General features: G+C 40.1%; 2 protein-coding genes across 10 annotated transcripts in view; one reads left to right on the forward strand and one right to left on the reverse strand.

The window, feature by feature from the left end:
* BLNK (B-cell linker) overlaps positions 1–14,413 on the reverse strand; it is a 95,073-nt gene that overhangs the window by 44,797 nt on the left and 35,863 nt on the right. The gene's annotated exons all lie outside the window — the stretch shown is intronic.
* Positions 7–14,413, forward strand: part of DNTT (DNA nucleotidylexotransferase) — a 162,450-nt gene continuing 148,043 nt past the window's right edge. Inside the window, exon 1 of the mRNA XM_017726074.1 lies at positions 7–95. The gene's annotated coding sequence lies outside the window, so the exon portion shown is untranslated. The remainder of the gene's footprint in view (positions 96–14,413) is intronic.

Here is a 14,413-nt window from a genome sequence, read left to right on the forward strand (position 1 = left end):
AGCTCAGGTGACTTTGCCGGCTGCGGGGAGAGATGAAGGCGCCTGATTCCCCTTCCCCTTCCCGCTCCTCTACACTTCTGGTGAATTTGTGCCAGGTGGGAATATGCTGTGTGGGAACTTTTCCTTTCCCGAGGTTCCCCAGCAAAAGCAAGAGAAAACCATTACCTTATCCCCATTCTTTTGAATGTAACTGTAAAGAAAAAAAAGTTTCTTACCCTAATTCTTAAACTAAGGCAGGAGAAAACCCCGATCCTTCCAGAGACACAGCAAAGCTGTTCCCACCCAAGATGCAGGCAGCTGTGTTTTATGGCTCTGATATCTCTAAGCCTGGGGTTTTTTGCTAGTCTTGAGCTCAACCATATTTTCCTCTTTAAAGATGAACTTTGGAGACAGCCAGTTGCTTCTGAGGGACAATGTAGGCAGTTGTTCCCATCCAGCCTTTATCCTGAAGGGCTGATTAATTTGAATTCAGCACCTTTGGAGGATGGTGCTTGTTGCTCCCCTTCTGTATCTTTGGCCTCTCTGCATCTTAGTTTATAAGCTAAGGCTGTTCTAGGGAAGAAACCTAGTAGTTATTTTTTTAAAAATTGTACAGCTGCATAATTTTAATATGTTTTGATAAGTACAATACGTTTTGAGAACACACAAAGCTATTTCTTGGTGAGATTCTCATTGGCACTTGGCTAGGTTTACGCATGGAATTGTCCTCCCCAGATTGTACTGACTGAAGTTTTATCTTGTGAAACTGAAGGAGCAAAACAGACTTTCCTGGTTAGTGCAGGTGGCTCTCGGGAAATAGCCTGCCATGAGATTTTTGTCTTTGGTAGTATCATTCTGATCTTGGCAGGCAGGTGCTTTTGGTCTCTGAGCTTTCAGCATAGAAATCACTTGATATTTTAATACAGTATTTTTCTAGGCTGGGCTGATAGCGTACAAATTGCTTTTTTGGGGTATCTTATAAAGTTTGTGGGCTTTAAGGAATAATATAATGTTGAATGTCATGTAATACACAACTGGAATTCCACATTGCATTGTATCTGGTTGTGGACCAGTCAACTTTGCAATTTTACTTCCTGAAAGTTATTTTGAAAATTAAATTAATTTTGAATTAAAAATTCACACTCTGACAATGTGAAGAAGTGGGTATGAATAAATTGCTGTGTCACTTTCCCTTTTGCTTATATAATCTTCCCACTTATCTGAACACATACCAGAATAAGAGATTTGCTCAGTAGGCTCCTGCAGTGGTTTCCCTTACACAACAACTGCCTCTTGCCTGGCTATCACAGAAAGCCTGGGCTGTTTTCCTTTGGGATCTTTGGTGGTAGCCTGTCATCTGCAATGTTGTGCTGGTTTCGCCTTGTTTCTTCCTGACTCAACCAAAACTACAGGTTTAAAGCTCTGCAGTGCCCAGTGCAGAGGCTGCCTCGCCTGTCCTTGCAGTGCTGTGACCTCCCTGGTCCCAGGAAGGGGCGGCTGCTGATGTGTCATGCTCAGGGCAGTCCCTGAGTCCCGTGCACTCAGGGCTTGGTGACAGTTTGACTCACACAGGATTTCTCATCCCGGTCATCTGCCGGGATTTCTCATTCCGGTCATCTGCTGGCCCCTGTGTTTCTGTGGCTGTGCAGTGACATGGACTGGGAAAGGAGTCCACTGCAAGCAATCTAGCAAAAAGTAAAAAAATTAGGGGGTTTTAACTGCATCAGTTCTTTGATTTGATTTGGTGTACATATGTTTGTGAGGGTGCAGCACAGGGTGAGCAGAATAGGGTGTGTGACTGCTTACATTGGTACAGCTGCCAAGAAGTTACTCCTAAGAAAGTCTTCATTACACAAGGCTTGTTCACGAGATTTTGTGGCACCCAGTTAGCTCTTTCTGTTCTGCCTCCAAGTCAGTCTATCTGGCCATTTGCCCCAGTGCTGAGAAGGCTGGTTTGGGTGCAACAACATAAGAAAACCACTAGAGAAAAACCTTAAAAAAGAAGGGCATGGCCAAGCCCCTCCAAACAGCCCTAGGCCTCTCCTTTTTGCCCAGCAGGTGTTTTCAGAATTTGAGCTTCTGGCCCATATTGGGACTGATCCTGTCTGTGGTCAAGTGGACTTGTACAGCCCATATGGACAGGGACACATCACAGTGTCCAGCTAGCTGTGTGGCCCTGCAGACCTGCACCAGCGACAGGGAAAGGAGCAGGAGTTTCTCCATCTCTCCAGCCTTACTCATCACCCCAAAACAGTGTCTCTGGGGGTCCAGGCTGGAGGTGGGGCAGGGCCTGACTGACCTTCCTTCCTCTGGGAGCCCTGGGAGAGCCTGGAGGTGGTGGTAGGTTTGAGCCATGCAGCAAACATAATGTCATGCTATTTTTGTGGTTGTAACCCCAGCAACTCTCCCTCTTTGACATAATAAGCTCATTTGGATAAGGCAAAAGAGGAACTGGGATTTGTTTTACCATGTGGGTGGCATCTTGACCATAGTGGTGGTTAACACGAAACTCTCCTGCCCAGCCACAAGGGCTGTTTTAGATAGATGGGGATTTGTTTCCAGGGATGCCTGTGTCACCTCCCTGCTCCCTGGCACATCTGTAGCCAGTGGGGATTGTGCTGCTGCCTACTGAGACATGGCCTTGAAGCCTGGGCCAACCTGCACTGCCCAGCTGAAGGATAGGGCCCTGGGGTGTGGGGCATAATGCTGTCCCAGAAGAATGTATCTTGAAGTCTTGGATGAGGCATTTTGCAGAGGTGTTCCCACAATACTGGTTCTCTGGAGCAACATCACTCAAGTCTTTTACCTAAATTGTATTTTATTATCTAATGTTTTAAGAACCCACATCCACACAGACTCTGTCACTTTTGTGATTATGTAGATAAGCACTAACTTTATTTTCCTGTATATGGCTGCAAAAGATAGGGGATGAATTCCTGGCACTGTTACCTAAAACAAGTAATGCAGGATTTGCCAGTAAATTCCCTTGGCTGGATGGCTTACAGAATATATATGCATTCTATTTTAAATTTTTGATGCTCAAAATGCCATTGTGATTTTGAGAAAGGCCTTCTAAATGCTTGGATAGATTTTCTAAATGCCTTTTTCTGTTGCAACATAATTTTCTCTTCACTGCAAGTGTTGTGGCTCAGTCTGCGTTGGTCTCTCTCATCCTCTCCCAGTATGACTGCATAATTCTCCATTTATGCTCATAAATAGAAGGATTTTTAAAAGCAACTTCTTTATCTTGTATGTTCAGAAATAAAACCTGGTTTTTATCCCCTCTGCTATTTTCTGCTTTTTACTTCCCACCAGCTCTTTCCTTCCACATGCTGCCTCATTCTGGTGGCATGTTCTGGTTTCTGTTTCAGAGCTGTGAGGCCATTGAGGCATGGCCAAAACCAGACTTGCTGAAACAAACTCTGTCACAAAGACTGTGAGCATCCTGTCTTCCTTTGGTCAAAATTTGCTGTGAATTGCCAGGTATTTCCTGTTTCAAGGCTCCAGTTCTCTGTATCCTATTGTTAGGATAATTTTTGATTTGACTTTGAATTTCTGAGTAGATAAAAAACTCCTGTAGCACAGAAACAAAAAATCAGATGACTTGTCTAAAGCATTTTAGTTCTTGGTAAATGATGTCCCTAGATCAGAACAAGCATCTTCATACAGAGCCAATTGTCGAGAAATCATTAGGCAAAATCCAGAGTTTGGCTGCTATCACTGACAAGACTGGTGTATTTTCTTGCCCGAAGGTTTATCTCTGACTCCTTTGATGACTACCTTTTCTTATTTCCACTGAAATTAATGCTTTCTAGTTTAACACCTTCTAGTACATGGTTTGTATGATGCTTTTCGGTTTGTCAGGGGTTCCTGCTGTAGCTACTGAATTTAAACATAATATATCAGCTGTGCATATCTTCCTTTAAGATTCATAAGTTTTGATGCTAACACTTTTTTATGGAGACCATTTTTGCCATTGTCTTAATGCAGTTTACAGGTTATGAGTGTGTTTAGTCTAGGGAACCGAGGGGCCTGTTTGAGTTCCTGATCTGGGTTGGTGCCTGAAGCCACATCCTGACTGCAGGTGGGCTGAGGCTCAGTGGTGCAGCAGCATCTACCTATAGCCTCCTCTGCATGGCAAGAAACCCTAGGAACGTGTCCCAGGTAGGAGCTGTGGCACACAGGAGAGATGGGCAATCAAGCTGCAGGAAAGAGCGTGAAAAGTCCAAGCCAGTGTACAGGTACAGCCTTGGCTCTCAGTTGCCATTTCTGAACCTCTGGGGTTTCACACAGCTGAAATAAAAAGCAGACAGTTTTAGACTCTATCATAGCGCATAAACGTTTAGCAATGATAAGCTGAATAAAAAGAACTCCAAATAGATTGGTTTAAAACGATGATTTGCAGTAAATCTCTGTAATGTTTATTTTTGATGCTTTGAGGAGACAGTGCTGCTGCATCAAAGGACCTCAATCTATGCATGGCTATTCAAGAGGAAGCTATTTTTTACAAATTACATTAATGCTCATAGATACAGTCTAGTGCCTTCAATGTATGTAAAACTGCCAAGATTTCAAATCAGGTTTGATTTGAACTAAGCAACCAGTTTGATTGTCAGGTTTCATTTTTATTTATTACATGACCGTATAAGTCTTACTTTTTCTCTCAGTCATGTTCAGAAGCCCATTTCTTAACCCCTTCTCAATTAACAAAGTTTTCTCTCCAACATTGTTAGAGGTGATTGGCCCAAATTTTTTTCTTAGAAGTACTCAGGAGTGAAGGATGCAACTGTTCTTTATAGGAAAGAATTAATCAAGAGAATTTCATGTACAACTTTCTCTTGCCAAGTGTGTTCTTAGATTTTGACTTCCCTACTTTTGGGGAATGTGGAGAATCACAGCACGTTGCACAATTTGCTCTTTAAAAGACAGCTTTGTGAACTTTTGCTTGGCTTTTCCTTTAGGAAATCCTGGCAATAGAGCGGCACTATAAGTTCTCCTGAGCAATACATAAAATGATTGCTGATTCACTTCAAAATATCTGTCTGATTTTACTGTCTTGAGGTTATAGTGTTTCACTTAGCTCAGAGATACTTTTCCCTGCCTATATCTACAGGCTGTCTTTAATCTCAGGTTGAGAATTGCTTCGAAGAGAGTATGTATTCAAATATGAAGGACTCTGTTTAAAAGACACATCTACTGCTTGAGCTCTGATTTTGTACTACTGGATTAGCACGAAAGGGAGAGCCCCAGCCATAGAAGCACTGTAATGTGAATGTAAATATAACTGGTCATTAACAGGAATTTGGCTTGATCAGTCTGTGTTCACATGAAAGTTAGGAAATGATTGCCACAGTTCTCTTTTTCAAGGCTGTGGAGTGAAAATAGCTCAAACTGCTACCATCTACATCAGAAAACAGTCCAAATATAAACTATCTGAATCTGAACTGGAATCTGTAGTCATGTTGCAGGCTCACTTTTTTCCTAACAGAATCTGCTCTTTGATGGTATTCTGTGTGTATTTGATTTCTTCTGCTTTCAGAATATCCGTAGAAAGATGTGCCAGCAGTGGGCTGTGGTGACAAAGAGCAGAGGGGAAACAGAGAGTTAGCAGTAGACTGTCACATGCTGCCTTTGAGGGTTTTGTGCTTGATTATATGGCTCCAAATGCAAATTTGTAGTACTTTATGCCAGGCCAAAAAATGCACTCAAACTCCATTGTTTGAAATGATGTCAATTTAGATGTAGTGTTTTGCCCCCTCAATTTCTATTTTGGTTGATACACTGCCTACGTAACTTACTGTTCACTGTCCCATAGCTGGTATTTGGAAAGCATGAGTTTATGGAACATGATTTCTCATTATATTCTCTGTATTTGCTACTTACTCATTGCTACAAACAGGTGAAACAGTTCTGCTTTACGTTTAAAATAATACATCTCTGTTTTTTCCCCAACTAATCTATTTCAATGTCTTTTTTCCTTTTCCAGGATGCATATGTGGCATTTTAAACTAGAAAACACTCCTTGTACAGGGAAAGTTACATGTGGCCTTTAGTTGTGTCTTAGCAGATGAGAGGAGGGTACATTTCTGTCCCAAGTGTTTTTAAGTAATACTGATTTTCAGAAGTTTTAGTCTTCTTGCTGTGAGTCAAATGGCTCAATACCACAATGTTGATTTTGGAAGACTCCTATCAACTGTCCTAGAAATCTTAAAACTGTAATAATTTATCATTTTGAATACCAAATGGCATACTCAAAGTTGGTCTTAAAGTACTAGTAATAGGAGATGCATTTGAAAATGCAGCTATAAATTTTATTGAATGGGATTTGGGTTTGTCATTAGGCTCACTGGAGGAAGCAGGTCATACATGTAGGTGTGTACTGCAGGCAAAGATGTGAAAACAGTAAATTTAGTAGGATTTTCTCATGAAGAGTCTTCTGAGCAAACAATTTTAGCACCTGCTGAGAATATGTGTTTTATTTCTCTGGGGACTGTGCAAAAAGCTGCACTTCTGCTTTTCAGTTTTACTGTCATCTGTTCCATGTGCATACAGAAACACAAAATTTGCTCCTACAGACACACTAATTATTTACTGTCAAACTCAAAGTGTTTGAGATCTGATTGTCTAAGAGGCAGTGACCTGTGTTGGAGCCAACAGACAGCCACACTGACTCTTGGGAGCAGCTCTGCTTGTGCTGCAAAGCTGATCCCCTTCCAGCAGTCAAGAGTGACTGCAATGGAGATACCCCTAACTGGCCTGCTTAATCCCACTCTGAGCCTAACCATACAAGGGAGGGTGTAGGGGCACAGGCTGGCAAGCCATGCTTGTTCCTGACTTTTCTGCAGAGCTTGTATACCCTGCTCTCCTTCCTCCTCACCCCTTGTTGCAGTAGGGTTAAATGGAACGAGTTTGCTTTCTCATCCATCTTCCTGTTTGGGGTGTGGATTTACCCTGAAGGGTACCCAGGAGGCCTTCATGGGAGCAGCTTGGGATATTGGGCCCTGGCATTGAGAATGAGACTTAGGACAGGGAAGGATCAGGGAGAAGCAGTGGTTTGTGTCCTTTCTTTCAGCAGGTGCCTATGAGCATCAGTCAGCATCCAGGCATAGATGGTGAATGGTCTAAATATGTTTGTGTCCCTGCTGACAAAATCGCTCACAGAAACAAAAGGCTGCACAAATTTTTAAAATTTCACAGTGAAAGGAATGTCTTGAAATAAGGTTATTTTTGTATAATGCTGTTACACATACCATGATGCCTTCAATATCTGGAAAATGCTGGAAAACTAATAATTTTTAAACCACTTCTTTCCTGTACTGGCCTGTAATACATACAGCCAAGGGAAAGGGTTGATGGGTGTATTCTCTGGCACAGTTTGGTAATCTGCACTACTTCACTGACCATAATTATGCTGTCTGAGCATTCTCCTATTCCTGCTTAAGAAAAGAAAAAATAGTTTTGTTGGTAGTCATTTCTATTTCCACGTGTTTCCATCTGCTTAAGACTGCTCTCTTCTGTTTCCTGGATAACTGGAATTGCCTGACGCTGTGTTCTGGGAGCAGAGATGTCAACGAACATAAAAAGTTTCAGAAGTCTTTTCCACACAAAAATGCAGTGGATTTGAAATATCACCTTCAAAAAAAAAAAAAGATCAGGGAGATGAGGGACTTTCTAAATAAAGAAATTATTATCTTGTTTATTAAAAGTATCAAGCTACTATTTGAAATAATAACAAGAGAACGTTTTATGGCCAAAGATAAACACTTTAATGGAATACTCTATTCTGTGGAGAAAAATTGCTCAAACTTGTAACTACAGCCATGAAATTTTTCTGTTGTCCAAGGCTGCAAATTTTGTGGATTGCTGCTAAGGATATGTTTACACAGTTGATAACTTTAATTGCTTTAAGACCACGAAACTGTAGCAGGTAAATTGGAGTCCTACACTATATCAGAGAGGGTTATTATTTTTATAGATCCTAATGTGAAACATTTATTGCTATAGTACATAATAGGTGTTACGTCAGAGCCTGCATCTTTCCACTTTCAGAGTATATTGGGAGAAAAAATTCTATATTTACATCAAATACTGGATTTTGGAATAACTTCAGATTTGAAATGCAAAGGGAACCCAATCAGAAGTGAAAGAAGAAAGAAATTATGATAGAATTCTACATGTAAAGAAACACATACATGTAAATTTGAATATTTGAATAATATACTGCATTGTATTATTTGTAAACAATCTTCCCTTTTCCTTATATATTGTTCTAATAGAGAACAAGAAGGTCACTGTATTGAGGAAATTACAATCTAAAATATTTTGTGATTGAAGAAAGTTTCTGACTCTTAGTTTAGAAATAATATGCATAGATGATAACTGTATAAGGTATTTAATTTCTCATCATTAGTGGATTTTACCAACATCTGCAGCATGGATTTAGATTTATAACACCTTTCTCTGTATTGTAGCTAACTGCCTGGGGTTATGTCATACATTTGAAACAGTCCTGTTTGTTTTGTCCTAATGATTAGGACAAATCAGGATTATGTTATAAACAGACTGCTGAGTGCAGACTAGTTTGCTATGTAGTATTTGTAATTTGAAACTGTTCACAAGGTGTATATTATTTTGTAACTTTTGCTATAAAATGTTCATATTAGTTAGGAAGATAGTACTGATACAGTAGAGTCCAGGGACTTCTTCCAGGGAGAAGTTATTGGTTTTGAAGATATCTTTTCCTTAAGCACAGTGATTTCTTTCAAGCTTAACCTTTCCTTGAGGTCGGTTAACTTTGATCATTCTGTTCACAGGAGAATTGCTCTTTTTATGAAAAAAACTACTCAGAGTATCATGAGCTTCTAAAGAAATTATAGATTTCTATTATTATTCTCATTCCTGGTGGAACTGATAGTACCTGAGTCGAAGTGTGCAGTGTAATTTCGTTTGTTTCAGGTGGTCCATGGGGTGTTACACCAGCCCAGTAAGTGACGCACTGTTCACACATGTATGGAGGCACCCGCCCATACCCATTCGCTTGTTCTTTTCTTCCTTAAGCATCAGGTGCAGGCTACTGTCACAAATGTCACCTGACACAGACCTTTGAGCTGACCCAGAATTGCTTTGCTTTAAGAAAGCCGATCCACAAGAATGTTAGAGTTGAAAGAAAAGCTGTAATAGAGGAACGACATTTTGAGCTCAGTTTAGAATGAGTTTTAAACTTGAGCCCGGGTGTCTGCTGGAGCTATGCCATAGGGCTGTATTTCAAAATGTTTTTGGGGCATTGGTTGTGAATGAAGAACACTTCAAATCTGTCCAGAAAGTGATGCTTTCCCAGAAACTGGTGTTCCATCCTGTGGACTCTGCAAGGTGCATGAGAGGTATAGATGTATACAGATATGTTGGTTTTATCTTTGGCTGGTTTGGGAGCATTTACATCTTTAATCCTGAAGAATTTATTCCCATTATTCATTGTGGTTAACAGAGGATCTGATACTATATTCACCTTGATGGTGGTAGAAAAGTGTTGCTGGAAAGACCTCGTCTGTAAGGTCTGTGATCAGAAATTAGCTGTGTCTGTTGTTTTGCAGTGTTTACTTAGCTGCCTTTTTTTGCTTTTAAGGGAAAACCCAATAAAATACCAACGCACTGGAGGTATATGATACATGTTTAGTACTGCTTTTGGTTAAAAGCTGAAATTGTTGAAATTTGTCGGTTTATCTGTAATTTTGAATAAATTCCTGGAAAGGGATAACCTAGCAGAGAATACCTGTAAGACTATACATGTGAATCATACTTCTATTTCTTTAAAAATAATAAATAATGCTGAGAAATAATTGACTTTGGAACTCCTTTTCAGGGTGTACTTAAATCTATCTATTCATGGGCTATATGTGAACAATATTTGTACCAGTAATATAAAAGTAGTATAGCTGGTAGTTCGTGTTGACATTCCAAGCAATGCAAAGATTTCTTTTACTTCTGTATTCTTGAACTGTAATGTCTGTTAATTAAAGAAACAGTATGGATATGTCTTATATTCTTGTGTATTTCTTCAGAATATTATTCCCTGAGCCAGAGGAATGAAAGGAAGAACTAATATACTGATAAAGGTAATTAATTATATCAGCCAGATCAGTGATTTAGGAAAGGATTGATTACACTTATGAAATGTATGGTAAGGTATGTTCTCTGAAATGGTTAACATATTTTTAGGTTTTAGTCTATATTCTGAGAGCTTGGTAAAATAATAAAAAGCCATGAAACTGAGCAGTGAGGAACTAAATAGGAGAAATGACAGAGCTGTGGTAGCAGGTGTCTGTCAAACTCAGTGCCAGAATTGTGAAGAAGAAACTGAGACCTAATGCTCTGTCAAGGATATCATTGGAGAGTACCAAAAATATGTGATGGCAGTAGGTAGAGGAGAATGGAAAACAGGAAACCTAGTATAAGAACTGTAAAATACATAAAATCTCCTCTTTTTTTCTCCCAGAATTCTTGGCTATTGGAAACAGGAGATTGTCCAGGTTTAAAAAATCAGGCATGGCTTGTGGAAGAATAAAATAAAATATTTTTAGAGACAGATTAGGTAATACTGTTCCGTTATCATTTTTAGCAGCAGTCCCAGTCCAGACCAAAACAGATTTGGACAGGGAGACTGACCTACCTCCCTACTATCACAGTGTCCCGCAGTGGTAGGGAGGAGAAGAGAGATCTAACAGGCAGGAATTGTGCAGCAAGATTCCTTTATTTAATTATTTTACGAACTCTTTTAGTAGAGACTAAAATAAACTTTTTTCTCCATAGTCTAATTGGTCAAAGGATCAGACATCCCTTGGGGTGATTGGCTAAAATCCTAAAACATCCATTGTCAAAATATTTTTCTACTGTACTATAAACAAAGCTTTGCAGGGTCGCAGGTGTTCATAGTTTATAGAACTCTACTAATATCTTCCGTGAGAGAGAAAAATATCTCACGGGACTGGAAAAAAGCAAGAGAAATTCTTGCTAGCAGCATATTTGTATCCACACCCTACTATGGAGAATGTTCTTTAATCCCTCTGTCCCCCAGGAGGTTGATAAAATAACCTGCAAGATGTGGTCTGAGTAGTCCTAAACTGTAGTATCCTGCAGGAAAGCCGCTGTTAGTGTGGCAAAATACTGGCCATAGTCTGGCCTGAAGACAGGTCCCCTCTTCAAGAATTCAGAGCATATCTGAATTTTATTTCTAAGAATTACAGACAAACATTAAGACTGTAAAGTCAAAGTGTGTTTATACTGTGTGTGGGGGGAGCATGGTGCTGGAGCTGGTGACAACTGAGCAGTCTCTGGAACAGGCCATAGCAGAGCTACACCTTGAGACAAGACATTTCTGGTCATATGCAGCATCCATTAGAGCAGTGTTCCTGCTTCTGGCAGCTGAGCAGCTCCTGTGCTTGATGATAACTCCTCAGTTCCTATACTGTACCCAGTGCAAGCATACAGGTGCACTGAAGCACTGAAAATGAGAAGGCCAGGATGAAGATGCTTGTGACTCGTAATTTCATAAATATGTACATTATAATACTGTCTGTATTTAGGTGGTTACAGGTGATCTATCCAGAGAGGCTCTCTGATGCCCTGAGTCATGTGTTGATGAGTGTCAATACATGTGCAAGTAGTTATGCACAAGTGCTGCCATGTCGGTGTCTGTGGCGTTACTAAGGTAATCCTACATTCCTCCCACTGGTTGCTCTTGGAAAGGGACTTTATAAGGAAGATGCTAGTAAAAAGGTATTTATTTGCATGCTGAACACAATTTCTGCATTTTTTGGGGACAAATCTTTGAAATATGTATTTTTGGCCAGGTTGTTATTTCTATGGGTTTCAGACAGTTTCAGGTCTTGAATTCTGTTGCACAAGGGGCTGCTGTGGTGTTCCTGGCAAGTGCACTTCATCTTTTCCAGGCCAGCTGCACTGAGCATCCTCCTCTGAAGCTGTTTCAAGTGTCTGGTTGCTGCAGCCCCAACTGTCTGGCTTGCAGCTGCATCAGACCCTCCTGCTACGGTCCCTTAACTTCTCCTTGCAGCTCGTCTTGTAACTTCTTTACTTTACTTTACTTGTCTTGGTGACCCCATTTTTAAGTACTGCACTTTTCATTGTTTAGTGTCATCTCAGCCTATTCTTTTCTCATTTCTGAACTGAATAAATTTTACATGATTTGGTTTAATACTTTCCTTTGTTATCTTAGAAATAGTGTGTAGACCACCTGACATCACAGCACAAACATATGAAGTAATGAATGAAGCTCCACATGCTTATACAAAAGCAAAAAGAGGTTGTGTTTTCACTCATTTTCACAGAGGCTAGTCTAAAGCAAGAAGAATGAAATGTCCCTCCTGCAGAGAGCATAAATATATATTGATAACACACTGTAAAATAAATATTGTATTTCTTTCATAAACTGAGAGGACTCCAGTTTGGGCACTTGGAGCAAAATGAGCCCAGACATCTGTTCTGTTTTCTGCCCAGTGTGTAGCTGAGCTGGGGCACATGTGGATTTCTGCTAAAATGAGATTATAAATTAATAGCCATTCACACTTCATTGCTTGAATGAGCCAGAAGTTATTTTCTTCTGGTTTTGAGTCCCAGGTGCAGCACTTTCTGACTAACAAATGTGATTGTCTAAAAGGGAAGAAAGACCAGTGAATTGAAACTACAACAACCTCTTCTCTGTGGTCTGAGTACAGCCATGTAATAGGCAACAGGAAAGCACATCAACTGACAGAGTGGAAGAAAGGGATCCTGTCCAGAAATATGATGTTGGTGAAGAAGTGGTTTGTGATTTGGGCAACAGGTTCCATTTCTGGTCCTTGCTTCTGGCTTTGTGTGGAAACATAAGCAGGCCATTTGGATATGTGTCCTAAAAGGTGACCCATTTCTTTGATTTTTGGTACCCAAATAGAGTTGCTGCATACTGATATTCCATTGCTATTTAGGCTGGTCTAGAGTATGAATGAAGAGAAACATTTCTACTTTCACTAAAACTTAGTGAGATGAAGCTGACTGTTACAGCCCCTCCAGCTGGACCAGCACAGGCTTTGTTCTCAGAGGCTGATCCACCCTTGCTCTTCAAAGAGAACTAGTAGATCCCTAGTCTGTCTCACTGTTATCAAAAAGTATCTCTGATGTACCTTGCTGAAGGTCCCTAAAAATGAGCATAGTTTCAATATTAAAGAAACACTTATAAATGTTACCCCCGCCCCCTCTAATGACATTCCATAGATGGCTGAGCATGGCAGGCTAGCACGAAAAGTGATTGGGCAAGGTTGACTAATTCTATAATTTTCTAATTTAGAAATTGTCCTGAACACAAATGAATGTTAATGTTAACATGTAATGGAAAATCACAGGGCTGAAGAGGAGGAGACTCTGGAGACACTTCTAGGCTTGTACTGATTTATATGTTTTATATATATGTATATATATATGTACATAATCCAGCTAAAGCTGCAACATCTGTGCCTATGTGCTTTCCTAACTGGCATAGGGAGGACAAAATGTGCCAAGAAGATATTCAGACAGCTTGAAACTGGTTTCCATCATGCCATCAAGGGTGTTGGGAAGATAATTTGGGATTTTCTCTGACATCTTTCGTACTTTATCAGTTCTTTGGTGACCTCCAGATAATATCAACTGGTTTTTCATCTGTTTGAGAACGTGATTATTTTCAATAAGAAAGGACAAAATTAATTTATCTCATTGGAGTTTCCTGATGCAATTTTCATGAAAATGGAAAAAAAATCTCTCCAACACTGACAATATATCTTAACTCCGAGGCGTTCCTCATAATTACAATAGTGCTAATTCAGTCTAACAGTGGTATGTGCATAAAGAAAACCTTTTGTCATATATTCTTTCTGCTCAGCCCAGGGGCAGGAATATAGTACACAGAACCGCAGGAATTAAACACTGCCAAGTTAGTTCCCACTTTAACCACACCTGCAGTACTCTAGCACAGTAACATCTGAACTGCCTCCTCTGCTATTTGAAAAGTAGGAAGACCCCAGCAAATATCTGCTTATCAGGACTTGATCAGAGAATACAAACTTGTACATTCTGTGCATTTTTATATATTTTCAACTTTTGAGAGAACTGTTTTGCTATTCTTTCTTTTTCAAAGACTGAATTACATTCTCCAGTGAATTCCAATGATTCTTGTATACAGATACCTATTTTCTCTCTATGAGCTCTGCCAAATGTAGTTTTTAGCTACACCTTTATGCTTCTTAGTTGTGAGGGGGCCTCTCCTCCTTGAGTAACTGGTGTCATTGCAAAGGTCTCCATTGTTCATGACAGGATGGAAGAGGCACTGCTGCAATGCGAGTGTCTGTTGCCCCCTTTCTGCTGCAGAAGTGTAATATTTGCTACTGCTGTAAAAGAAGGCAGAATGGTG

The sequence above is a fragment of the Corvus brachyrhynchos genome, unplaced genomic scaffold (genome assembly GCF_000691975.1).
Source record: "Corvus brachyrhynchos isolate BGI_N302 unplaced genomic scaffold, ASM69197v1 scaffold61, whole genome shotgun sequence".
NCBI classification, from domain to species: Eukaryota; Metazoa; Chordata; class Aves; order Passeriformes; family Corvidae; genus Corvus; species Corvus brachyrhynchos.